General features: G+C 49.4%; 1 pseudogene; it reads right to left on the bottom strand.

The window, feature by feature from the left end:
* LOC130036154 (NUT family member 2G-like) overlaps nt 1–25,000 on the bottom strand; it is a 75,167-nt pseudogene that overhangs the window by 10,728 nt on the left and 39,439 nt on the right.

The following is a 25,000-nucleotide window of genomic DNA, read 5'->3' as shown; positions in this document are numbered from 1 at the left end:
TTCCCTCAATGTCCCTGCAATCCTGGTTGGCAGAGAGAGGCTGGAACCTGGGATGCAGGGGCAGATGCTGGTGTTCTGCATGTCTCTGGCCTGGGGTCTCTGCTCATCACATGTCTATTGGCCAGCTGCATGGACACTAGATATGGAGTCCCTGACCTTGAAGAACAGAGCTGCTCTCTGTCCTGGGTCTGGTTGAGTGTTCCTATAGGTTTACACATGGTCTCCCATTGACCAATGATTTTGTGCAGTTTTAGAACAGGTGAGTACCAAGAAGGAAGTGAGGGGCGGGAGCGATAGCACAGTGGGTAGGGCGTTTGTCTTACACGTGGCCAACCCGGGTTCGATCCCCAACACCCCATATGGTCCCCTGAGCACCGCCAGGAGTAATTCCTGAGTGCAAAGCCAGGGGTAATCCCTGTGCATTGCTGGGTGTGACCCAAAAAGCAAATCAAAATAAAAATAAAAAATAAAAAAGAAGGAAGTGAGAGAAAGGACTGGTGCTAGAGCAGTTTAGGCGGTTCAAGAGCCAAGATGTAGCCAGGTCTCGCTGCATGTGCCCAAGGAAGGTCAGGATCGTCTAGCCTCATGGGGGCCTCCAGCCCTCCGTGATCCCTTCCTCCAGTAATGGGTGTGTGCTGAGTTCTGTTTAAAACCGCCGCTGGTCTCCAGAGAGAAGGGCTGACAGAAAGGGAGAGTCATGTGGGGTGGTGCAGACAAGGCAGTGCTGGGGGTCAGATGATGGTGTAGAGGCGCAAGCTGCCATATACAGAAGATAATGACTGTCACTTTCCCTCCTGCAGTAAGTGTCATGCCCCTGAAGATTACTGGGTGTTTGAGGGAAGTACGCAGTTCTACCAGGACACCCAATACGCCAAGAGAGTGACTGTGAGCTGCATTATCATCCATCCAGACTTTAAGAAGCTCCACCATTTTGCAACGGTATTACAACTGCACCAACCTGTGAACTTCAGCTCCTATATCATTCCTGTCTACCTTCCAACCCCTGGCATGGAGCTGCCCAATGGCACATCTTGTTGGATAACTGGCTGGGGAAAGCTCACCGAGAACAGTGAGTGGCTATGGTGTGGGTGTGGGTGGGAGATGGGGAATGGGATTCTAGCTCATCAAAATCTCTAATTAGCATGGAGGCCAGTGACCTTGTCCCTCTGTGCCTCATTTCCAGAGAGCTGGACTCTTCTACTTCCTCTTGTGAAAAATGTGTCCTTCTGAAAGCTTCAAAGTTACTCAAGTTGAAGACACTGAAATTCTGGGGTCCTTTGGTTTTTGGAGTCAGTAATCTGGATCTCAAAGTTTCTCTGGTTTGGGTGTCCAAATTTAATCACTTCACTTAATCACTTAACTTCCCGTTAGTCGTCGATTTGCTCGAGCGGGCGCCAGTAACGTCTCCATTTGTCCCTGTCGCGTGCTAGTGTAGCCCAATGGCATCTCTTCGCTCCGGGAACATGGAGGGCCTCAAACCGATCGTTCAGGGTCAGGTGAATGAGACCAGTTGTAGTTACTGGTTTTGGCATATCGAATACACAGCGGATAGCTTGCCAGGCTCTTCCGTGCGGGTGGAATACTCTCGGTAGCTTGCCAGTCTTTCCGAGAGGTATAGAGGCTTTTGGGGTGACCTCTAATCACCCTTGTAGGTGTTACCATATTTGAACCCTATCAAATATGGTACGACAATTCCAGAAGATGGGTTTTTAGTGTCTTATGATGTGTCGCGCGGCCGCAAGCGGCCGCGCGGGTCCGGAAAGCGTCCTGGAGTGTGGCAACGGCTGGGTAGTGGAAGTAGTGTCGAGAGTGGAAATCTGCCAGTGGGGTATTTGTCTGGGTAGGGTGGGTCTCCTGTGCACAATTCGATCCCTGGGTGGTTGATGGAAGCAGACAGGGCAGGGTAGGGTGGGGCTCCTGATTAGAATCCCTTTGTCACCTGTGGTGGTGGGAGCAAGCAGAAAAGCTCTGTCCCTGGGTCCGCCGAGCCTGGAGTCCAAGGTCTCGGAGAGTTCCACTTATCTTGTTCTGTGGGTCTTCAGTTGTGCGTGGGTCTCGGCCGGAACTGCCACGCGTGTCCGGAAAGCGTCCTGGAGTGTGGCGACGGCTGGGTAGTGGAAGTAGTGTCGAGAGTGGAAATCTGCCAGTGGGGTATTTATCTGGGTAGGGTGGGTCTCCTGTGCACAATTCGATCCCTGGGTGGTTGATGGAAGCAGACAGGGCAGGGTAGGGTGGGGCTCCTGATTAGAATCCCTTTGTCACCTGTGGTGGTGGGAGCAAGCAGAAAAGCTCTGTCCCTGGGTCCGCCGAGCCTGGAGTCCAAGGTCTCGGAGAGTTCCACTTATCTTGTTCTGTGGGTCTTCAGTTGTGCGTGGGTCTCGGCCGGAGCTGCCACGCGGGTCCGGAAAGCGTCCTGGAGTGTGGCGACGGCTGGGTAGTGGAAGTAGTGTCGAGAGTGGAAATCTGCCAGTGGGGTATTTATCTGGGTAGGGTGGGTCTCCTGTGCACAATTCGATCCCTGGGTCCAAATTTAACTGATAAATTAATTGATTTAGGGTTTCTCAAAAATGCTGTTTAGGTGGCCTGAGAACTCCTCTCAGTGATGTATGGCCTACCTGCTCAGTTTGAGGATGCAGTGTTGTTAGGTCCGGCAGGCCACCCCACTGATGCTGGGGAAACCTCTGGGCCACATCTGGTTGTGCTCAAGGGCCTGTAAGGCTTTATCTAATGCTCAGGGAACATGTTATGCCAGAGATATGACTGGCAATGATTTTGTGAGAAGCATGTGTTTCACACTTCTGTTGTCTTCTAGCCCCTTGGTTCTAATATTTCAATTTGAGGTAGATCAGATATGACTTTGTCAACTGAAGTTGTCTGAGTGTTCCTCTTTCTGCTGTGAAATACCTTGATTTTTCCATGGCCATAGAAGGAACACGTAAAGTAAAGTAAAGGCCCTCCCGTTGTTCGTCGATTTGCTCGAGCTGGCCCAGTAACATCTCCATTGGAGACTTTGTTGTTACTGTGTTTGGCATATCGAATACTCTCGGTAGCTTGCCGGGCTCTCCGAGAGGGGCGGAGGAATCAAACTCGGGTCGGCCATGTTGGCTGCGTGTAAGGCAAACGCCCTATCACTGTGCTATCGCTCCAGAAGGAACACGTAAAAGTAAGAAAAAAGCTCTTGAAGAACCTCAGGGAAGAACGATCATGGCTTGTAATTATCTCAGCTCCATCAGCTAAGTGTTGTGCTTCTCCTAACCTGTGTCTCCTATCTGCCTCTTGGATTTGTTAGGTGAATGGAGATATAGGGTGAATACAGGGCAAAACTTTGTAGAGGTTTTCAGTTAAATGAGAAATATAAACATTGAGTATAAACATTAAATTGTTCAGAGAAGTATGTTTATATTTTAGTGAAATGTTGATGGCATACTAATTAGGGAAAAGGAAATATTTATTTGCCTTTTAAAATTTTTTTATTTTTATAAAGTTGTTCACAATAATTTATTACATTAAATATTCCAACACCAATCCCACCTCCATGCACCTACCCAACACCATCATTTTGAATTTTCCCTTCTTTCTGTCTTTCTTTCTTTCTTTCTTTCTTTCTTTCTTTCTTTCTTTCTTTTGTCTGTCTGTCTGTCTGTCTTTTTTTCTTTCTTTCTTACATTTTTTTTCTTTTTGGGTCACACCCAGCAATGCTCAGAGTGTTGCTCCTGTCTCTGCATTCAGGAATTATTCCTGGCAACGCTCGGTGGACCATATGGGATGCTGGGAATTGAACGTGGGTCAGCCGCGTGAAAGACAAATCCCTTCCAGCCCCCAAATGCCTTTATTTCTTTTTTTTTATTAGTGAATCACCTTGAAGTACAGTTATAGACTTACAAATTTCTGTGTTTGGGTTTCAGTTATACAATGATCAAGAACCCATCCCTCCACCAGTGCCCATTTTCCACCACCACGGGTTCCAGTATCCCTCTCATCCCCCACCCCCACCCCCCCATCCCACCCTGCCTCTGTAGCAGGGTATTTCCTTTTGTTCTCTCTCTCTCCTTTTGGGTGCTGTGGTTTGCCAGAGAGGCATTGAGTGGCAATTATGTTTGGTCTATAGTCTACTTTCAGCATGCTTCTCCCATCCTGGGAGGATCCTCTTAACACCCTCTATTTGGTGCTCCCTTCTCTATCTGAGCTTTCTTTACCCCTAGCACGTGTGGCTGGCCTTCAAGTCATGGAGCAAAATTCCTGGTACTAATCTCGGCCACTCTTGGGTGTTAGTCTCCTATTTTGTTACTTTATGTTCCCCAGATGAATGCAGTCTTTCTGTGTCTATCCCTCTCTTTCTGATTCATTTTGCTTAAAATGATACTTTCCATGTATTACCACTTGTATGTAAATTTCATGATTCATCTTTTCCAACAGCTACATAGTACTCCATTGTGTAAATGTACCAAAGATTCTTCAACCAGTCATCTGTTCTCGGGCACTCAGGTTTTTTTCAGATTCTGGCTATTGTAAAGAGTGCTACAATGAACAAACAAGTGCAGATGTCACTTCGACTATACATTTTGCCTCTCTGGGACATATTCCCAGGAATGGTACAGCTGAGTCAAATGGGAGCTCAATTTCTAATTTTTTGAGAATCATCCATACTGTTTTCCAAAAGAGTTGAACCAGTCGGCATTCCAACCAGCAGTGAAGGAGGGCCCCTTTCTCGCCACATCCGCACCAGCACCGGTTGCTTTTGTTCTTTTGGATGTGGGCCCGTCTCTGTGGTGTGAAATGATATCTCATTGTTGTTTTGATCTGCATCTCCCTGATGATTAATGGTGTAGAGCATTTTCTCATGTGCCTTTTAGCCATTCAGATTTTTTCTTTGAGAGAGTTTTTGTTCCTTTCATTGCCCCATTTTTTGATGGGGTTGGGCGTTTTCTTCTTGTGGAGTTCAACCAATACCTTGTATATCCTTGATATCAACCCCTTGTTGGATGTGTATTCGGCGAATGTCCTTTCCCATTCTGTAGACTGTCTTTGTATTTTGGTCAGTGTTTCTTTTGGGGTGAAGAAGCTTCTTAGTTTAAGATCATCCCATTTGTCTATCTCTGTTTTCACTTGCTTGGCAAGTGGCATGACATCTTTGAAGATACCATTAGCTTCAATATCATGGAGGGTTTTGCCAACTTTGTCTTCAGTGAACTTTATGGATTCCGGTCTGAGGTTGAGCTCTTTAATCCATTTTGATCTTACTTTTGTACATGGCATTAGGCAGAGATCTGAGTCCACTTTTTTGCATGTAGCCATCCAGTTTTGCCAGCACAATTTGTTAAAGAGGCTTTCCCTGCTCCACTTCACTTTTCTTGCCCCCTTATCGTAGATTAGATGATCATATGGTTGGGGGAAGATGTCAGTATATTTAACCCTGTTCCATTGGTCTACAGCTCTGCCTTTGTTCCAGTACCATGCTGTTTTAATTATTACTGCTTTGTAGTAGATCTTGAAGTTAGGGAGGTTGAGTCCTCCCATTTTTTCCCCCAAGAATTGCTTTCGCTATTTGTGGGGGCTTATTTTTCCATATAAATTTCAGGAGTGTTCGCTCCATTTCTTTGAAGAATGTCATGGGTATTGTAATAGGGATCGCATTGAATTTGTACAGTGCTTTGGGAAGTATTGCCATTTTGACAATGTTAATTCTCCTCGTCCATGAACAGGGGATATTTTTCCATTTCCTCCTGTCCTGTTTTATTTCCTGAAGTAAGGTTTTGTAGTTTTCTTTGTACAGGTCCTTTACTTCCTTAGTTAAGCTGATTCCTAGGTCCTTGATTTTCTGGGGCACAATTGTGAACGGGACTGTTTTCTTCATGTCACTTTCTTCTCTTTCACTATTTATGTATAGGAAAGCCATGGACTTTGGGGTATTGATTTTATAGCCTGTAACTTTACTATACACGTCTATTGTTTCTAGGAGTTTCTTTGTAGAGGTTTTAGGGGTTTCTAAGTATAGTATCATATCATCTGCAAATAATGAGAGCTTGATTTCTTCCTTCCCTACCTGGATGCCCTTAATATGTTTTTCTTGCCTAATCTCTATTGCAAGTACTTCCAGTACTATATTGAACAGTAGTGGAGAGAGTGGCCATCCTTGTCTCGTCCCTCCAACTGTTAATTGTCTTTGGATAACTTATTAGTAGTGGTTCTTTTGGATCAGTTGAAATTTCTGTATTAAATTTTTAAGGACTGCATATCATTATCCACAGCAACTACACTAATTTCATTGCCACTAACAGAGCCCTTTTCTCCACATCCTTGCCAACACTCATTTCTTCTTTAACCTTTTTCCCAACTATGTGTCATTTCCCTAATTATGAGTAATGTTGACTTTTTTAATGTGTCTGTGCGCCATCTTTGAGGAAGTGTTTGTTTATGTCTTTTTAATAATTTTTATTTTGTTTTTTTCTGTTGTTTGGTTATGTAAGTTAGTATATTCTGGACATTAATCCTTTGTTATATATGACGATCAAATAGCTTTTGCCTGTTAGTCAGTTGTGTATTTTTGTTTGCTGTTTGTTTCCGTGGTAGTTTCCTTTTCTTTGTAAATACATTTTAGTTTTATGTTGTCCCATTCTGTTGGATAACATTGGATTGTCCTTGTTCCTCCCGCAGGGAGCTTAGTTTTATTGAGTTTCTCCCACAACAGTGCTCCTGAGACACACCCAATTCCATCAAGCACTAATAATCCTTTATTACTTTTCTCTTTCCTTTATGTCATTTGCATGGCTTATTTAGCAATGTCGTTTTTGTATAGACCCAGAAAGACAGTTGATGCTATGCTTTGTAACATGGAAGTTAATTGACTCCAAAATAATATTTACTCCTGGGCATCCATAGTTACTTGAATTAAGCCTCAGTTTCCCTTAGTTCCTAGCTCTCCAAAAGTGGAGTCCCAAGAAAGGGACTGGCTGGGCCCAGGGTAAGCTGTAAACTACCCTGGCATCGGAAAGGGACAAGCTAACTGTATGAAGTATAATAAGTTAAGAGCATCGTCATGGAACAGACTCTGTCAAGACCCAAGAAGAAGTTGCTGAATAAGGACTCTGCTGAGTTTAGGATAAACTAGCCTGGCCTGAGGACTGTGGTTTGGAATATATAGCAAGATGTCCCAGGAAGAGCCAGTCTTTAAGCTTAATATACTTCTTATTGTGTTCATACAAAAATGACTAGAAATTTTATAAGAAGTAAGTTAGTATGATTGTTTAAATGGATTACTAGCTGAGGAAAGGAGAAAGCAATACTCCCTAGATGCAATCCGGCCCTTGAACGGATCTCCTAGTAATCTGGAGTGCTGCACCCTCAGATGAGATTTTGTCCTTGAGTTCATCTCCTAGAACTTCCCCTGAATGACTAGCTTTATCTCTGTTTGTTGTTATGATAATGTTCAACCCCACCTCTCTGTACCCCCATCCTTCACGGGAAGAGGGGACTAGGAGGATGACAAGGAATACAAGGACGATGACTGGAAGTAAAGGACTTTGAGATCTATGAGGAGACTAGGATGATGGAACTATGATGACTGGGACTACGACCAAAAGTACAACTATGGCTGTGCAGTAAGGAGAGAGATCAGACTCGTTGGGGAGAGAGAAATAAACTGACTACTGACAAGCCTGGGGCCCAGTTCCCCAGTTCCCCTGATCCTTTGTCCACCTCTTGGTGTCGTCTAGCCTGGGAGGGGGCTCTCGGCCACCAAACACTTGAGTACCACATGTATGCCCACTCCTTTATTTGGAAACTCACACCATTCATTCATTCTTGATTGCTTTTCCCTGCCCAGTGGAGTTGAGTCTGAATGGGTCCCTAAAGTGGAAATCCCAGAATATACCCCCTGAGTTTTCTTCTGTGTGTTTTATGATTTTATAGACCAACATTTCTCTGTATGTGTTTCTCTGTGTGTTTGGACCACACCATGAGGTGTTCAGGGAAACTTCTGACTGTGGGTGTGAGGGTGTCACTTCTGCAGCGTTAGGGGACCTGCAGTGTTGGATAGTGACCTTTTACTCCTGCATGCAGAACATGTGCTCAGCTCTTTGACCCAACAATTTCTCTGACCCAAGATCCTTATGTCCAGGCAATATCTCCAGACAGTTCTCCCAGCCCCATGCTGTGTACGATTTAGTGTCCACACAACTTTCTGAGGTTTTGCTGTTAGACTTCAGTGCATCCTGGTTTGAAAAGATAGTGGATACAATTTCTGTCTTCCTGATTCTTTGAGGTATATTTTGTAACCCAGCACATGGTCTATCTTGGAAAATGTTCCATGTGCACTGGAAAAGAATGTGTATTCACATTTTGGGGGATGGAAAGGCCTCTCTTCCATTTCCTCCTTCAAAGCCCGCACTTCCTTCTGAGTTTTAATCTTGTTGATCTATCCAGAGGTGATAAGGCAGTGTTGAAGTCTCTAACTACAGTTGTGTTGCTACCAATATTCTCCTTGAAATTTATTAGAAATTGTTTTAAGTGTTTTGATGGTCCCCCATTGGGTACATATATATTTAGGAGTGTGATTTCTTCCTGCTGTGCATATCCCTTGATTATTAAAAAAAAATGGCCTTTGTTGTCCCCGCTAATCTTTTTCAGCCTGAAATCTATGTTGTCGGATATTAGTATGGCCACCCTAGCTTTTTTGAGGGAGTTGTTTGCTTGAAGGATTGTTTTTCATCTTTTGACTTTGAGTCTGTGTTTGCTCTGGCTGTTCAGATATGTTCCCTGTAGGCAGCAGAATGTTGGGTTCAGTTTTTTAATTCATTTTGCCACTCTGTGTCTCTTAATTGACATTGAGAGAGATGATTCTATGGGGTTTTGTGCCATCTTTCTGTACAGGTTTGTTGTGCTTGTAGGGATTTTTCGTCTTACAGTAGCCCCTTTAGTCCTTCTTTTTAGATTGGTTTTGAGTCTACGAAGTTTTTGAGTTGTTGTTTATTCATGAAATAGTGCATCGTTCCTTTGAGTTTGTCATTTTCCTCCTTTTCTGAGGAGCTTGAATTTTCATATCAGCTAAATATATTTTCCCTATAATTGCATCTCCCTACTGAATTTTCTTCACATTACTTACTAGGTCTAGCTCTAAAATAATTCTCTTGATTTCACTTACCTTTTTACCTCTGAACTAAAAATATTCTCCTGTATTTTTGTTGTCTAAAGGTATTAATGAGATGGCAGATGAGTACTGGAAGCCATGTGGGAGGATAACAGGAAAGATGGTGGTTATGTCATTGGATGGTGGCAGATCAATGGAAAGGGAAGATATATTGGCTGATCGGGGATTTCTATGAGAATGATGGGAGAATGGATGGATTGATGGACAAAGGGGAATGGATAAGCAAGGGATAGAAGGGTGTATGAGTGAATGCACAGGAGGGGAGAGAGACCAATGGAAGGGTGACTGCTGATCTGGAAGGATGGGAGAAAACTGGTTCATGGAGAATGAATGGATCCTGAAAGGGGAAATGTGCTGGTGAGTGGTTCTGCCCTGTGAGTTGCATGTGTTGGTGGGGGAATTGGCCTTTCGTGTGTGTAGTGAGAGGGTTAGGTATTTATTTATGGAAGAGAGATGGACAAAGTAGGAGGCATAGGGAAACAGGAGGAGGCTTTTTTGATGGTGGGTAGGGGGCTGAAGCAGTGCTGAGGCTTTGCTAGGATGAGAAACCTTGTTCTTTGGGAGTGCTAGAGAGTGGCAGAGTGAGGTGGGGGTAATTGAAATGCTGAAACCCTCCTCTGTAATTTGAGAGCTGGAGACTGGTAGTGAGTGGGAGGCTACAAGGACTCCTGGTGGGGATTTCTGGGGAAAAGGATGATTGGCACATTCCCACTCTCCAAGAACAGCCCAGCTCTCAGGCACCAGGGAAGCTGTGACAGCTCACTTCCAATTAGGTGACTCACATAGTGGAAATGCATTGGCTTTTGGGTCACACCCAGTGATGCACAGGGATTACTCCTGGCTCATGCACTCAGGAATTACTCCTGGCAGTGTTCAGGGGATCATATGGAATGTGGGGATCGAACCCGGGTTGGCCACATGCAAGGCAAAAGCCCTATCCGCTGTATTATCGCTCCAGCCCCTGGAAATGAATTATGTTGTCTCTGGAAGTGAAAATCTGAGATCAAGATGCAGCATCTGTTTCCTTTCGATCTTGTACGGTACATGGTCACTTTGGCTATTCCAGCTTCCAGATGCTGCCCCATTCCTAGCCCAGTAGCCCTTCTGGCATACTCAGGGAACATATCCGAGTCTTGCTCTGTCACCACATGTGTTCTCTCACCTAAGTCACCTGCCTCCTTCCAGTTGAAGGACCCTGTGATGATATAGGACCCACTGACATGATCCAGGAACATCTCCAATTTCCAGTCCTCAATTCCATCAGAGTCCCTTTGCCATGATACGGCAGGTTGCAGGGGTGCGGATGCTCACATTGTCAGATTGTTTGCGCCATCTTATTCAGGTTCTGTGCTCCATCAAGACTGACACCCAAGGACAGTAGACACAAGGGGTCCAGGAAGAATTGCTCCATAGTTGGAAACCTGCCTTGTGAGCTGGGGGAGAAGGCAGTTGGAATAGAGAAGGGATAAGTAGGTCAATGATGGTTGGAGAGGTCGATCGGGATGGGAGATGTGTGCTGAAAGTAGATCAAGGACCAAATGTGATAGCCTCTCAGTATCTATATTGCAAACCAAATGTCCAGAACTAGAGAGAGAGTATGGGGGAAATTGTCTCCCAAAGAGGCAGGGGGAGGCTGGGGGTGGGTTATAATGGGGACATTGGTGGTGGAAAATATGCACTGCTGGAGGGATGGGTGTTCGATCATTGTATGACTGAAACTCAAACATGAAGTTTGAGTTCCAGTTTTGTAACTGTATCTCACGGTGATTCAGTTTAAAAAAGAGGCACATCCACTTCCTCCTCTCCCTTTCAGCTGAAGAGCTCGCTGCCTCTTCTTGAGAACACAGAGCAGTGGGATGGCGGCCACTGATGTTCATGTCCTCACCCCCGCTCCCCTCACCCCTGCATCTTCATCTCTCCATGCTCCCACAGTGCCCCACTGCTGTGCTCTGACTCTGGGTGCACAAAGGCTCTCCACCTCAGTCTTCACAACTTTCCTTGCCAAGAGCAGGTGCGCAGGAACAGTGTCTGATCTGCTGCCACCTTCCCTCGCTCTACCTTTTCCGACTCTCCTCCCCCTCCCCCTTTGTTTCTTCGATCCCCACACCCAGTTGTGTCTCCATTCTGCCCCCATCACTCTGTGGTCTGTTTCCTTGGCAGCTGTGATCTTGCCCAGGCCGCAAGAGTCCCCAACTCTTCTCGCCAATATAAGGGAGGGCTGTTGGCCCTGTTTCCTGGTCATAGGATTGGCCACTGGCCTTCTCTGCTCTTCTCCTGCTCCCTCCCTGCTAACAACTGGATCACAAGACCCCAGGACCTGATTTTATCTTCCCCTGGTGAGAATGGTTAGAACCCACAGATCTCATAGTGCCTTTCTGTAAATATTCTCCCAAATCTCAGGTCTTTGGAACTCTTCCCCCATCTATGATGTCTGACATTCTCTTGTAGCCCCTCTGTTGAATTCACAGTCAGTGCTGTCTTTTCTTCATAGTACTTCAAGACCCGCCCGGCTGCAGATCTACTTCTCCATGGTTGGCTGACCAGTATAATCCCTAACTGCCTTCCTTGCTCCCCACATTGCTTCTGCTTTTCCTACCACACTGGACCCTCCTCTTTGTACCCTCTGCTCCCTTGACTCCAGGATCACAAGGTCATTTTCAGTTTCTTGCTTGGAATCCCAGCTCAGCAAAGCCTTCTGCCGCCAGCCATGAGCAACGCCCCTCCCTTCTAGACAGCTCCCATCTCTTATGAGATTTGATTGCACGTGTCAATCTGAGAGAGGTCTCTGGTCTTCTCTGTATGTGCCTCTGTGCCTTAAAGCTCCAGTACTAGGAATCACACAAGGGTACTCAGGGAGCATTTGTCTGCAGTGAGGTTAGAGGAGCCTCAGAGCTACAGTTCCTGCTCCCCAACTCCCCTGCCTAGAAGAGCCTTTCCGTTTGATGCAGTAAGAGGGCTTCGGCCCACACTGGTTTTCCCTGAGAGGATTTCAGGACACTTTGTGGTGATGACGCCCCCCCCCCCGCCCCAGCAGTATAGGGTTTCTGCACCACACCTAGGTAGGAGCATTTTCCAAAGAGTCTGAACATTTTTGAGAAACCCAGAGGCTGAAGTGACTGAGAGGAAGGATTCTGGGTGGTGCATACTGCTGTACATACCTTTCTGAAAATCGTAGGGTCTGTAGAGGCTTCAGACACCCAGAGCCTCTCACAGGCTCAGTCTCTCGGCACTTATTCATTGACCATCACTTCTGATGCTGAGTTAGTACAAGGTCCTGGGCCAATGGCCGAGGTTGACTGCATGATTGATTCATTTCCATCTGTGACTGTCCCAAGGACTGGCAGGAGGGCAGGCCACTGAGGTCACTGGGCACCTGCTGAAAGAGTTGTCTGTGTCCACGTTGGTAGACTCTCCTCTGTGTCGAAGGTGAGCATATCTTCCCAGATGATGATCAATCTCTGCCATCTCTCAGAAACAATAGGACAGGCCCATAACGCAAATGATGGAGACATCTCTGGAACCTGGAGGTCTGAGATGCAGGGGCAGCAGGGCTGATCGCACCCAAGGCCTCTCATGTGTGGGTGCCTCTGTGTGAGTCCGTGTCTCTTCTCATCAGGACACCAGTCCTGTTGGGTTTGGGTATATGTCAGTGATCTCTTTCCTGTTAATCACCCCTTTGAAAGAACTGACCTCCATGGGTCTGGAAGCTCTTAGAGCTGTTTGGGGGCATGTTCAGCATGCATCATTGGGTGCAGCCCTGGAGGCACCCTGGCACTGAATTGCCATTGAATTGGCCAAGAAATGCCAGTGATGAAGTTTACATAGGTGTGCATAGATCTATCCCTCAGATGTGGCATATAAAGAGTTGTAATAAGGAAATAATAAATGCCAGAGACAATAAAAACTAAGGAAGAGTTTAGAGAGTGGAGTTTCCTGGGTGGCAGGGGAAGACGGTCTGGGGGAGAGGGGACTGGAGCCATGGCTGGGGAGGGCAGTGGGCACTCTGGTGCTGGTGTGGTGAAGGGACACTGTGTCCATGGACCCCTACCACTGTAGCAGTGGGCAGTGCTGAAAGGAGGTAAAGGGATACTCATGATACCCTTTCAGTAACAGTATTGCAAACCACACTGCCTAAAAGGGAAGTGAGAGGGGGTGGGGGGGAGACAGACAGACAGACAGGCGCTCTTGTGCTGGTGTGTAGGACACTGTCCATGGTCCCCTATTACTGTAGCAGTGGGTAGTGGGCAGTGGGTGCTCTGGTGCTGGTGTGTAGGACACTGTGTCCATGGTCCCCTATCACTGTAGCAGTGGGTAGTGGGCAGTGGGTGCTCTGGTGCTGGTGTGTAGGACACTGTGTTCATGGACCTCCATCACTGTAGCAGAGGGCGGTGGGCACTCTGGTGCTGGTGTGGTGGAGAGACACTCTGTCCATGAAACCCTATCGCAGTAGCATTAGAAATCATGGTACCGAATGTTTTAAAAATATAAAGAATCCCTCATGGTGCCCCCAGACCTCCTGAGCATTCCTTGGGAAGACCCCCCCCCCCCACCAACCCCAAGAGAGACCCTGAAACCAGCCCAATGGCTGCACATGCGTACTGAGGGGCGCAAAGGCCATGTGCTGCCAGACACACGCCCAGCCCAGAACCACTTTCAGGGGGGTGTCCTGTCCTCCTGCAGGCCCAGCAGCCAACATAGCCTTACAGGGGAGCACAGCCGAGGTGCCCCGGCCTCTGCCCAGGCGCAGCACCCACAGAGGGGCAGTCCTGTATGGACCAGCAGACGGGCACCTTCTGAGGCAATAAGGCCCCAGGAGGCCCCAGACGTCTGCCAGGGTTTAGCAGCAATGCAGGGTAAGCTCACAAGTTTGGTCCCCGGGACAGCGTATGTTCACTGGAGCAGTCAAGAGTGACTCCTCAGCGGGGCTGGAGCAATAGCACAGCGGGTAGGGCGTTTGCCAACCCGGGTTCGATTCCCAGAATTTGGTATGGTCACCTGAGCACCACCAGGAGTGATTCCTGAGTGCAGAGCCAGGAGTAACCCCTGTGCATGGCCGTGTGAGACCCAAAAAGCTTCCTCTCGTTCAAACAGAAAACAAACAAATAAACAAACAGAAACAAAGAGTGACTCCTCAGTACAGAGCCATGAGGAGCCTGAGCACTTCTGGGTGTGACCCAACTGCCCCCAAATTGTTTTAATAATTCTGTTTGGGGGGTGCATGTTATTCACTTTCATCCCCACTAACGTGTCAAAACACCTCTGCCACTGCCTTTTTGTAATTTCTAGTTCGTCCCTTCCCTCTCTGCAATGTAATTTTACGTGAATTCAAATTCACTAAATATTTTAAGAAACACATTTTATGCTTAACTTTTCATTAGTAATAGCACCGTAGCACTGTCCTCCCGTTGTTCATCGATTTGCATGAGCAGACACCAGTAATGTCTCACAACAAATGTGAGACTTATTGTTACTGTGTTTGGCATATCGAATATGCCACGGGGAGCTTGCCAGGCTCTGCCATGTGGGCGAAATACTCTCGGTAGCTTGCCGGGCTCTACTAGGGGCTGAGGAATCGAACCTGGGTCTGCTGTATGCAAGGCAAACACCCTACCCGCTGTGCTATTGCTCCAGCCCTCATTAATAGTAGCACTGTCCTCCCGTTGTTCATCGATTCACTCAAGCGGGCACCAGTAATGTCTCATAACAAATTGTGAGACTTGTTGTTACTGTTTTCGGCATATTGAATACGTCATGGGGAGCTTACTAGGCTTTGCCCAGTGGGCGAGATTCTCTTGGTAGCTTGCTGGGTTCTCCGAGAGGGGCAGAGGAATCGAACCCGGGTCAGCCATGTTGGCCGCCTACAAGGTAAACGCCTTACCCACTGTGCTATTGTTCCAGCCCGTTAATAGTGATAAGTGCAGAGAATTAAAATGTTTAACACTGAAGAGTTGTTTTCCTACTGTTTCTCAATAATTAGAGTTGTAACTAGTTTTTAAAAACTAGGAGTCTAATTCCCTGAGAATCTCTAAGGTCCTGAGTTTCAAATATCTTGTCACTGAAAATGAAGAATGGTTCTCAAACACCTTCTCTACAGGTACCAGGACCATATTTAAATGGTAAAACACTTAACAATTAAATCAGTACATTAAATCGGCCCCCTTTATTATTATTATATGATTATTTGGTTTTGGGGGTACACCTGGTATACTCACATCTTACTCCTGGATCTCTGAACAGACTCATTTATCACAGTGTGGGGGCTATATGGGGTGCTGGGAATTGGCTATGGGCAAGGCAAGCGACATATCTGCTGTACTATCCCTCCCACATATTTTTTTAAGAGTGATGGCAAATGTTCAAATATGTCTGGTTACAAAAACATTTAAATTCTATGATGTCAAATCAAAGCATTGTACATTTTATGTGAGTGAAGAATATGATATGCAAATACCCAATGAGCTTTAATTTTTTATTTGGTCCAGGCTAATGCAGCAAGATGAGAGCCTTGTCTATGCCCTCAGGATGGTGTGGGCCTGCAGGTGACTGAGCACATCTTCCTCCAGATGGGAAGGACTCCTCCACTCTCCAGGGAGCACAGTACTCTCAGGGTTCCCCCCTCCCCTGTGATTCCCCTCACCCTTTGTGCTCTCAGGCCTCCCAAGGAGCACAAGTGAGAGGACAGACACTGAGATGTTTCCAATGAACTGAATTTTATTCACTATTTACACAATGAAACAAAGAGGCTGCTCCAGTCAAACCCCCCATTCCAGGTACAGTCCCCCCCCATTCCAGAGCAGTCTTAGCTGAAGATCATGGGGAACACAAGGCTTCTGGGTGCAGCCAGACCCTGGGAGGTGGTCAGGAGGAGCCCCCCGATATCCTACTGTCTCTTGTGCCCCCTCCCCCTCCTCTGGGCCATGGCAGGCTGGCACTTTCTCTTGGGGGGCAGGGAGGGGCCCTCCAGCTTCACAGACAAAGCTGAGCCACTAAACACCGTGGGGTGCTCCCTGGGACAGGGGGTCTTCTTAGCAGTGCCCCGCCTTGGGCCCCCACACAGAGGATGCTTCCTGGTAGGGGCCTTAGACTTGAAGGCCCTTGTGCGAGTGGATGGAAGCTCGGGATACCCCTGACGTCCAGGCAGGTGGGGGCCAGTGTCAGGGCCAGTGTCAGGGCCAGGGCTCTTGGGTAAGCCCCAGGGCAGCAGGCTGTTGTGAGTGGCTTGGAGGAAGACCTGGCTGGTCAGTTTCTCTTTCTCCTCACTGGAGCCCTCTGCTGCCCCAAGCGACCCCCGGCCAGGAGGGGCCTCTCCCAGCATGCGGGGAGGCCTGCTGTCCAGAGTGGGGGCAGTGAGGCTGGGACAGGGCGCTGGTCCTGCCTGCAGGGGTGGGGACTGCAGTCTCCCCAGAGAGGGGGCAGAGGCTCCAGGTGCCATCACAGTGGCCTCGGCCTGCCCAGGCCATGAGGCATGTCCAGAGTCAGTCTCAGGGGGGCAGGAGTCTTTTATTGTCACCTGGTGTTGGGGACAAGCCTTCATGACCTCCTTAGCCCTTGAGGCCTGCAGACGCTTGTCCACAATCTGGGGGGAGAAGGGACAGTGTGGGCATGTGGGGGTGCAGGGTGGGACAGAGAGTGACTCCTACTCCTCTCAGCAGAAGATGCTTGAGCTCTGTGGCTCCCTTAGAGCCTTCTCACTCTCCATCATCCTCACTTCACCCAGTATTCATGTCCTCTTCTCCCTGAAGCCTCACATGAAGGGGGCATGGGGGGCATCGCACTTGCTGGGACTCGCTTCTGGGGCGCCCCTCCTTGACCCATGCAGCCCCACTTATCGGAGTTCCCAGGCTTAGTCACCGTCTAACCCGTAGAGTCTCCTTCCCCGAACCAACCCAGAAAACTCCTTTTTGTTTGCCCAGGGTCCTTGCTCACCTCCTTACCTGAACGCCCCGGTCCCTGACACAAACCTGCAGAGGTCCACTTGCCCTCACCTGTGTGGGGGTGAGTCCTTCCTCCTTCTCCAGCTCCTCAGCCAGGTCCAGGAGATCCAGCTGGGACTCTGGGCAGAGCAGGAGCTCCAGGAAGCTGGGATGAAGGATCGCCTCAACCTGGGAGAGGGAAGCAGGGGTGAGGGTCCTCATAGGGAACAGGAGGGAATGAGGAAGCAAACACTCCTGTCCCCAGCACAGTTCAGGGGCTTAGACGGCTGCACAGGCTTGGACGGCTGCACAGTCTCACACAGACACAAGCCAGGAATGCTCACACACACACACACACACACACACACAGAGACATGTACACACCCGCACTCACAAAGGCACACGGACTATATACCTACTCTCACAGAGTAGCACATGTGAGCACACATGGATTCAAGCACACACCTGATACAAATGATACACTCTCTTCCACCTCTAGGTACATGTACATGATTCTGCACGTGTCTGCACTGCGCCCACACATTACACACAAATGTAGACACACAGAGATATTCACACATTGACCAAACTCAGAAATGCACAAACAAGGGCCACTGCTTGTGTTCAGAGAGAGACATGTGCACACATGCGTACAAACACAAGCAGAAATATGCAAACACAGGTGTGCATTTACACAGAGAGCTCAAAGCAAAGACTGCACATCACTGCCATGCCCTGTATAGAAGCAGCCCTGCACCCTCCCTACCCCACAGCAGCACCCAATCCCCCACCTTGGTGACAAAGTCCTCCTGGGAGCACAGCTCGTACACATAGCTCAAGAGCCCCGGGTCAGGGTAGATCCCAGGCTCCTCCTGCTGCTCCTCCCTGTCCAATGCCCGTCGGCCGAGGGGCGCCCTGCAGACTGAGTCGGGGGCCTTTAGCAGCTCGTCCATGATGTCCATGTACTCCTGCACGGCCTCAGGAGGGATCTCCTCGGGGGCCTTGGACTTGGGGGGCTGCTGAGGTTTGTGTGTCTTGGGGCGAGCTGCCTGGGCCTGGGGTCTGGCCTTCTTGGGGACACAGGCTGAGGAGGAAGGAAGAAGAGAGGGATGTGAGGGGACCCCGCGTCCATGCCCTCAGACACACAGCACTGAGCACAGAGTTGGGGACAGGTCCCAGTGGGCTGGATCAGGGCCCTGGAATCCAGTGGCTGCGTGAGGGATGAGGTGGCCCTCAATGGGAGGAGGGACCAACTGTGTCCCCAGGGTCTCCGACCCCACTTCAAAGGTGAGTCTGACGCCTGAGGCAGCATGGGATGTGCTAGGAGAGGGAGAAACCCGTGAACAGGGGGCCGATGAGCACAGGTCTGGGGGTCATCGGGAGAGTGAAGGCTCCTTAGCAGGTCAAGACCCACGAGGGCCTTCCCAGGTCCTGTGGCCCTTAGCTGGGAGCAGGGTCCGTACCTGTCTGCTGGTCTGGCGGTGGGCATGGAGCCCCCTGAGGCCCAGGCCTGGGTGGGGCGGGGAGTGGCAGGCCCTGCGCTCCGTTCGTCCACTGCAGTTTCTGCACGTCCATCTCCTCCTCGGCCTCAAACTCCATGAACCTGGTGTGGGGAACACAGACCCTGATGAGTCGGGTTGAACGGGACTGAGCAGGATGAGTAAGGGACAAGGGATGCTCATGGCCCAGTCCCCAGGAGGGTAGAGAATGGGGTGGACACGGACCCCAGCACCCCCAGCGATCCCCCACATTGGCCCTGGAGGGTCACAGCAGGTCAGGGACTGTGACCCTCAGACTGTGGTCAGGAGCCCCGGAGTGGGCTGGGGAAAAGTGTCCTGGCTCCGGGAGGAACAAGTTTCTGCAGGGGAAGGGTCTCCTGGGGCTGCCTAGCCCTCCCTGCCCCTCGGCCATCTGGGAGCAGCCCCTGAAGCTCGGGCCTGCAGCCACCCTGACCCCCACTCTCTGCCCAGGCCTGACTCACTTGGCCGCCATGTCGGAGTAGATCATGCGGTCATAGTTGCTCGTGCCCCGCCATTCCCGAAGGGCCAGGCGCAGGCCTTCCTCCAGGCTCATGGTGGGCTTCAGGCGGGCCAGAGTGCGAAACACCGGGCTGCAAGGACAGGCTTGGTCAGGGTCTGCATCTGCCAGGAGCCCACACTGCCCCACACCCATACCTTGACTTCCATGACCCCCAATGGTGGCCTGGTCTCCCCTCCCAGAGTAGACTCTGCATACCACACCCTACCCTGGTGGCTGTACTGGCGTATACCCTCAGCTCTGGGGATATGTCATGGGATGCCAAGGCCGAGAAGTCACGGCCTGTCTGAACCCTGGCACATCTGTGCTGTGTCTGGTCTTAGGAACAGAATGTCTGTCCCTCAGACCACATATCAGGACCAATCCTGATGAGATGACTGAGGTGAGACTTTCGGACATGGCTGGTCACTACGGGCTCCTGAGCCAGAATCCCGGGATGGCATCCCTGAGAACATCTGTCCCCTGGACCCTACCCTGGGGGTCACCCCAGTCCCCTCCTGGGAAGCTCCATGAACCCGATGACCACTGAAAGACTCACATGAGGAAGCAGGAAAGGACTTCAGTGTCAGGAGTCCTGGGAAGGTACCTCCGGGTCAGAGCCTTCAAAATCTTCCAGCGCTGGAAGTTCTCATAGACACTGTTGGGCCTGCGCGAGGCTTCAGGAGGGGCCTGGCTCCAAGCAGGGACTGGATCACTGTCCCCACAAAACCACTGGGGCTGTATCCCACCAGAGGATAAGAATAGAGTGGGAACTATCTGAGCCTCTGGTGGTGGAGCATGAGGCAGATGGTCTCCCATACCAGACTGGGTGACAGTAGTAGCTGGGGTGGTTGTAACGGTGTTTGGCACAGAGGATGCCAAGTAGATGGGTGCAGGATGCCCAGAAGGAGCCTCTGTTGCACCCTGGTTGGGTGGAGCCTGTGTCTGGGTGACAGACTGGTTCTGGGCTGACTCCAGAATCTTCCCTTCAGAACTGACCTGGATGATGACCTTGCAAGGTCCAGGGTCGCAGGGGCCATGGCCAGCAGTTCCTGCCACCACGGGCATTGTGGGGAAAGGTGACAGCACCAGAGGGTTGTGAGGAGCAATGGCTGAGGTCACCAGAGGGGGCGTCTGGATCAGCTCCCAGGGTGGTGACTGGGGGAGTCCTGGATTGAGGAAGGGCAAGAAGTCGCCGAAAGCAGAGCCAGAGACCCCAAGGTCCATGGTCATCTCCGGGGTCAGCACTGGAGACGCTGTGGAAATGGAAGGAAGGAGGGATGAGAGGGAGAATGTAAAGGCGTAGCAGCCCGTGTCCCTCTACTCCCCAGTGTCCATCAGTCCTGATGGTCCCTGTTAAGGCCCTTTTACAAGGCACAGGGCAGCACGCAGTGTCCTCAGCATTCGGTCTCCGACCCCAGGTGGAATTCCTCACCTGCCGGCTGGATTCTTATTCATCATGACCCTGAGCCCAAAACACTGTGCTGGGAGAGGCAGTTTCTGGGGCTCAGTGCTGACCCTCCTGCTTCCCAGACTAAGGAGACGAGACTCTTCGGGTATATTTCCTACTCAGGAAGAGCTCAGGGCTCAGATACGTGCACACCACTCACTGCCCGGCCCTGTGCTATCAGACCCACAGCAAACTCTTCACACTGGCTGGTACTGCCACACTGTCCCAGACACCGAGTCACTCCTGACCTCAGAAGTCCCCTTGACAGGAGAGGGATCTGTAAAGTGGTTCTGGGGCCCTGGGTTCCCATGATGGCAGCAGGGATGGAAAAGGCCAGAGAATACACCATCACACTCCTTGGAACTGCTTGTCATGTTAGATCGGACATGAAGTGACACTGTCTGTGGATCTTCTGCCACAAGCTCCCAGGGACAGACACGGGCCACTAAACACCAGGCATCAGCCAGCTGCCAGGAGAGACAATGTCGTCTGCAGCCATCCATGCGCTGAGGAGCCTAGGAGAGCGTAGCAGGAGAGAACCCAGAGCCTGTGGACATCATGGTCAGGACAGCGGCCTGACATTCCTGCTACTGCCAAAGATGGTCTTTATGCCTTGTTACACTCCACCTGCTCTCTAACAAATTGGCCTTCACAGAGTTTCCTTGGGAAAATCAGCCCCCCAACGCCCCACTGGCTCTGTCGCTGTCTCTCTGTCTGCCTGTCTCTCTGTCTCTCTCTCTCTCTCTCTCTCTCTCTCTCTGTCTGTCTGTCTCTCTCTCTCTCTTTCTCTCTCTCTCACACACACACACAAACATACACACACAAACACACACACACACGTTCCCTGTCTGTGACGGAGAATGTGAAATTCAATCAGTCTTTCCCTCAGTGCTGAAACGCAGGCTGGGACTGCACCACGAGATGCTAGACAGGAAGAGTGAATTTCCTCTAAAGGGAGAACAATCCAGAGCAACTCGGGATTTCAAGTCCTACTAACTAGACTAAAGTTGCCTGTCTGCCAGCCCTGCCCACCCAGGACAGCTGCCTGGGCCAAGGGAGGAGTGAGAGAGAGTCAGGCCCCGGCTCCGGAGAGGACATTTCATGGCAGAACTGGACACAAACAGTCTCAATCATTTTCTGGCTCAGACCATCTCTGCTGAGATGCCCCCAGCAGGTCTCCAAGTGACAGACACAGGACACACTACACACTCCCAGTGACAGACACACAGGACACACTGCACACTCCTGGTGATGGGCACAGGACACACTACACACCATCAGGTCTAGCTCACCCTAGCTGAGATACTTTAGACAGTCACAGTGGGGTTGAGGCAATGTCATGCGGCTCAGCATCCTTGGGTCTTCCCTATGTCACCATTAAAATCATGACTCAGCCACCAAGACTCCTACAAACACATGAAAAACTGCTCCGTTCCCTCCATCATGCACAGACACATACATGAAGAAGCAATGTGCCTGCTGCCTTACTCTGACTCTCCCCTGAGTCAGTCTGACCCACCTCCATGGACAGAACAAATAATTATAAATAATAATGATTATTGTTATTATCTCCGAACCTGAATACCCGCTCAGGCTTTTCTGGGCTCTCCCCAATATACAGGTGAGACATCCATGTAGCCCAGGGCTCTCTCCCTTCTTACAACTTCACAAGATGGAGTCCCCAGTGAGTGTGACCCTTTGAATCCCGAGGATCTAAGGTTGGTTGAGACTTCCTCTCAAATACACACACACCACATACAAGTACACCCTCACAGGCTTACCTGTTTCTGACATCGTTCATGTAGATGAGGCCAGGGCCCCTGCAGCTTATCAGCCTTCACAATGGCAAAAGTCAGGACCAGGATGAGAGAGTTAACTGCTCACGCAGATGCTCAGGATCCAAGTGGGTGAGGGTGAAGTTTGAATTCAAACCTCAGAATGTCGGACCCAAGACATTCCACCGTGGGGGAGGGGAGGGCCAGGAGGGCCTGGCTGGGGAAACATTCCATGAAGGGCTCTGATTGGACGGCCAGAACCAGAGCTTTCCTTCAAACTGGTCAGTTGGTAGCACAGCTGACATGGCCTCTTCTAGCAACTTTCCAGATTCTCAGCACACAGGTTTAACTTGCTCTTCACTGTACCTCAATGTTTTACTCACCAATCTAGTACCAGTCTAGTTGTGTGGCCCTCAAACCTCTTTAAATTCTCACTCCCTGTTGACCTACTTCAACAAAGTCTACTTCTTCTTAGTAAAATTCAGAACATAATCTCTGATCCACATAGGAAGCCAAAGCTTTGAAGGAGAAATCACATCTTCATATTCTCAGTGATTTTTTTTTTGTTATTTAGTTAATTCTTCATGATTTAGTTTGTTTTGGGGTCATTTCCAGCATTGCAAACCTGGCTCTGTGCTCAAGTATCACTCCCTGTATTACCTTGGGAACGTATGGCGCCAGAGATTAAACCAGAGTCAGTCATATGCAAGTCGACTCTTATCCCCTGTATTGCCACTCTAGTCCTTAATAAGTGTAGTGTATTTCCTTACGGCGTCACATATGCATGCTCTTTAGAATCCATATTATCATTGTGTGTGATATTATCTTTATGGAATCTATGTAGCAATCTTTAAAAAGACTTGTTTTTTTTTTTTTTTTGCTTTTTTGGGTCACACCCGGGCATTGCACAGGGTTTACCCCTGGCTCTGCACTTAGGAATAACTCCTCGCGGTGCACGGGGAACCATATGGGATGCTGGGAATCGAACCTGGGTCGGCCACGTGCAAGGCAAACGCCCTACCTGCTGTGCTATTGCTCCAGCCCCCTAAAGAGACTTGTTGATCCTTACTTTCATCTTCTAATCTTCTCCTTCATCTACTTCCATCGCTGATGTCCAATGATGTGGAAGCATGTTTGTGGGTTTGTTTTTTGTTTTGCAGTAAGAATACAGGCAGGGAGGTGTTTCAGATTCAGAGGAGCTTGACCAAATCTCATGGCAGACATTTCTCCTCTTGAATATTGCAGAAGTAGAGCTACTACAGAAAGTAGGGTTTGTGAGAAGAGGGGAATGATTTGGAGCATTCCTCCTAGTGAACATTCTCTTGAAGGGACTTGTGTTGCTACTTAGAAAGTGTTTTGTCCCTGAAAAAAAAAACAAGAACAAGAATATGAATTTAAAGCGAGTTGCATGAGAATTCATAGTAAACTCCAAGTGTTAAACAAATGCTGTAAGAGAAATACTGTTTTTCCACAGTAATACTCTAAGTATAAAAATGCTTTGGGGGAAACTCTGAATACAGTCAGAGACATGTGCTTTCTAAGAATGTTTATAGGGTCTAGAGTTTTTTGCCAGGATTGTTCTTTTAGGGGACCTTTGCAACTGCTAGTGAGCCCAAAAATCATAATAGTAATTGTCCCCATTTGGGGCTAGGGTCTTTTCCTCAGCCCGCTCCAAAACGCTCACGATAGCTGCGTGGGACGGGCATTTCTCATTTTAAAATCGAGAGGACTCCTTCCACCAGCGCTGATTTTGAGGGCCAGCACTGAGGCTCGCGTGAAAGGGCCGGAGCTCCCAGGAACCCTCAGCAGTCCGTTGCTTGGCTCTCTTGCAGGAGCTCCTGGGCCCTCTTGCAGTCTGCCCCGTGCCCAGTCTCGCGGTACGATCGCCCTCCAACGTCTCCCAGAATCCTTCGAGGCTTTCCTACCCCCACCCCCCTCAAAGTCAGCGTGGTGCCACGTGCACAACTGCCAAGCGCGGAGCCTTAACGGACATCAGGCCAGTTACCCGGCCTCGTGGGGCGGCATCCTGGTCCCTTATGCACATAGACAAGTAGTGGCATCTCTGGAGGGGTCTCTGCCCTGCGTTGTTGCCCGGCTGTTGGCTCTACACCCCGCACCCGTGTCTGGAGCCCCTGACTGTGGTGCGCACTTCGGGGTGTGTCTACACCGGGAGGGCGGTGTCCACTGCATTTCAGCTCCCAGGTGTGGTCTCTGGACCGCGCAGTCCCTCTGACGCTGCTGGGAGGGATCCCCGAAGCCCCACATTTGGAGTAGCCTCTGAACACCTCGGGTGTGGGCCCCAAACCAAAACTAAAATCAAGTAGATACACTGATCATTCCAATTTAAAGTCAGAGATCAACATATTAAAAAAGAACCACGAGGGCCGGAGAGATAGCACAGTGGGCGTTAGCCTTGCATGTGGCCCACCCGGGTTCAATCATCCCTTATGGTCCCCCAAGCACCGCCAGGAGTAATTCCTGAGGGCAAAGCCAGGAGTAACCCCTGAGCATTGCTGGGTGTGACCCAAAAAGAAAAAAAAAACCACGATGTAACCATATGCTACTTACAGGTTACATAATTCAAACGCAGCGATATGTAGAAATTGAAATTTAAAAACTGGAACAAGACGGGGAATGCGAGGGGTAAACAGAGTTGAAATGGCAATACTAATATTATGTAAAGTAGATTTCGCAATAAAAA

Source organism: Sorex fumeus, unplaced genomic scaffold, assembly GCF_029834395.1.
Source record: "Sorex fumeus unplaced genomic scaffold, SorFum_2.1 ptg000063l, whole genome shotgun sequence".
Lineage (NCBI taxonomy): Eukaryota > Metazoa > Chordata > Mammalia > Eulipotyphla > Soricidae > Sorex > Sorex fumeus.
Note: the sequence above shows the minus strand (reverse complement) of the source record. Positions and strands in the feature narration are given on the sequence as shown.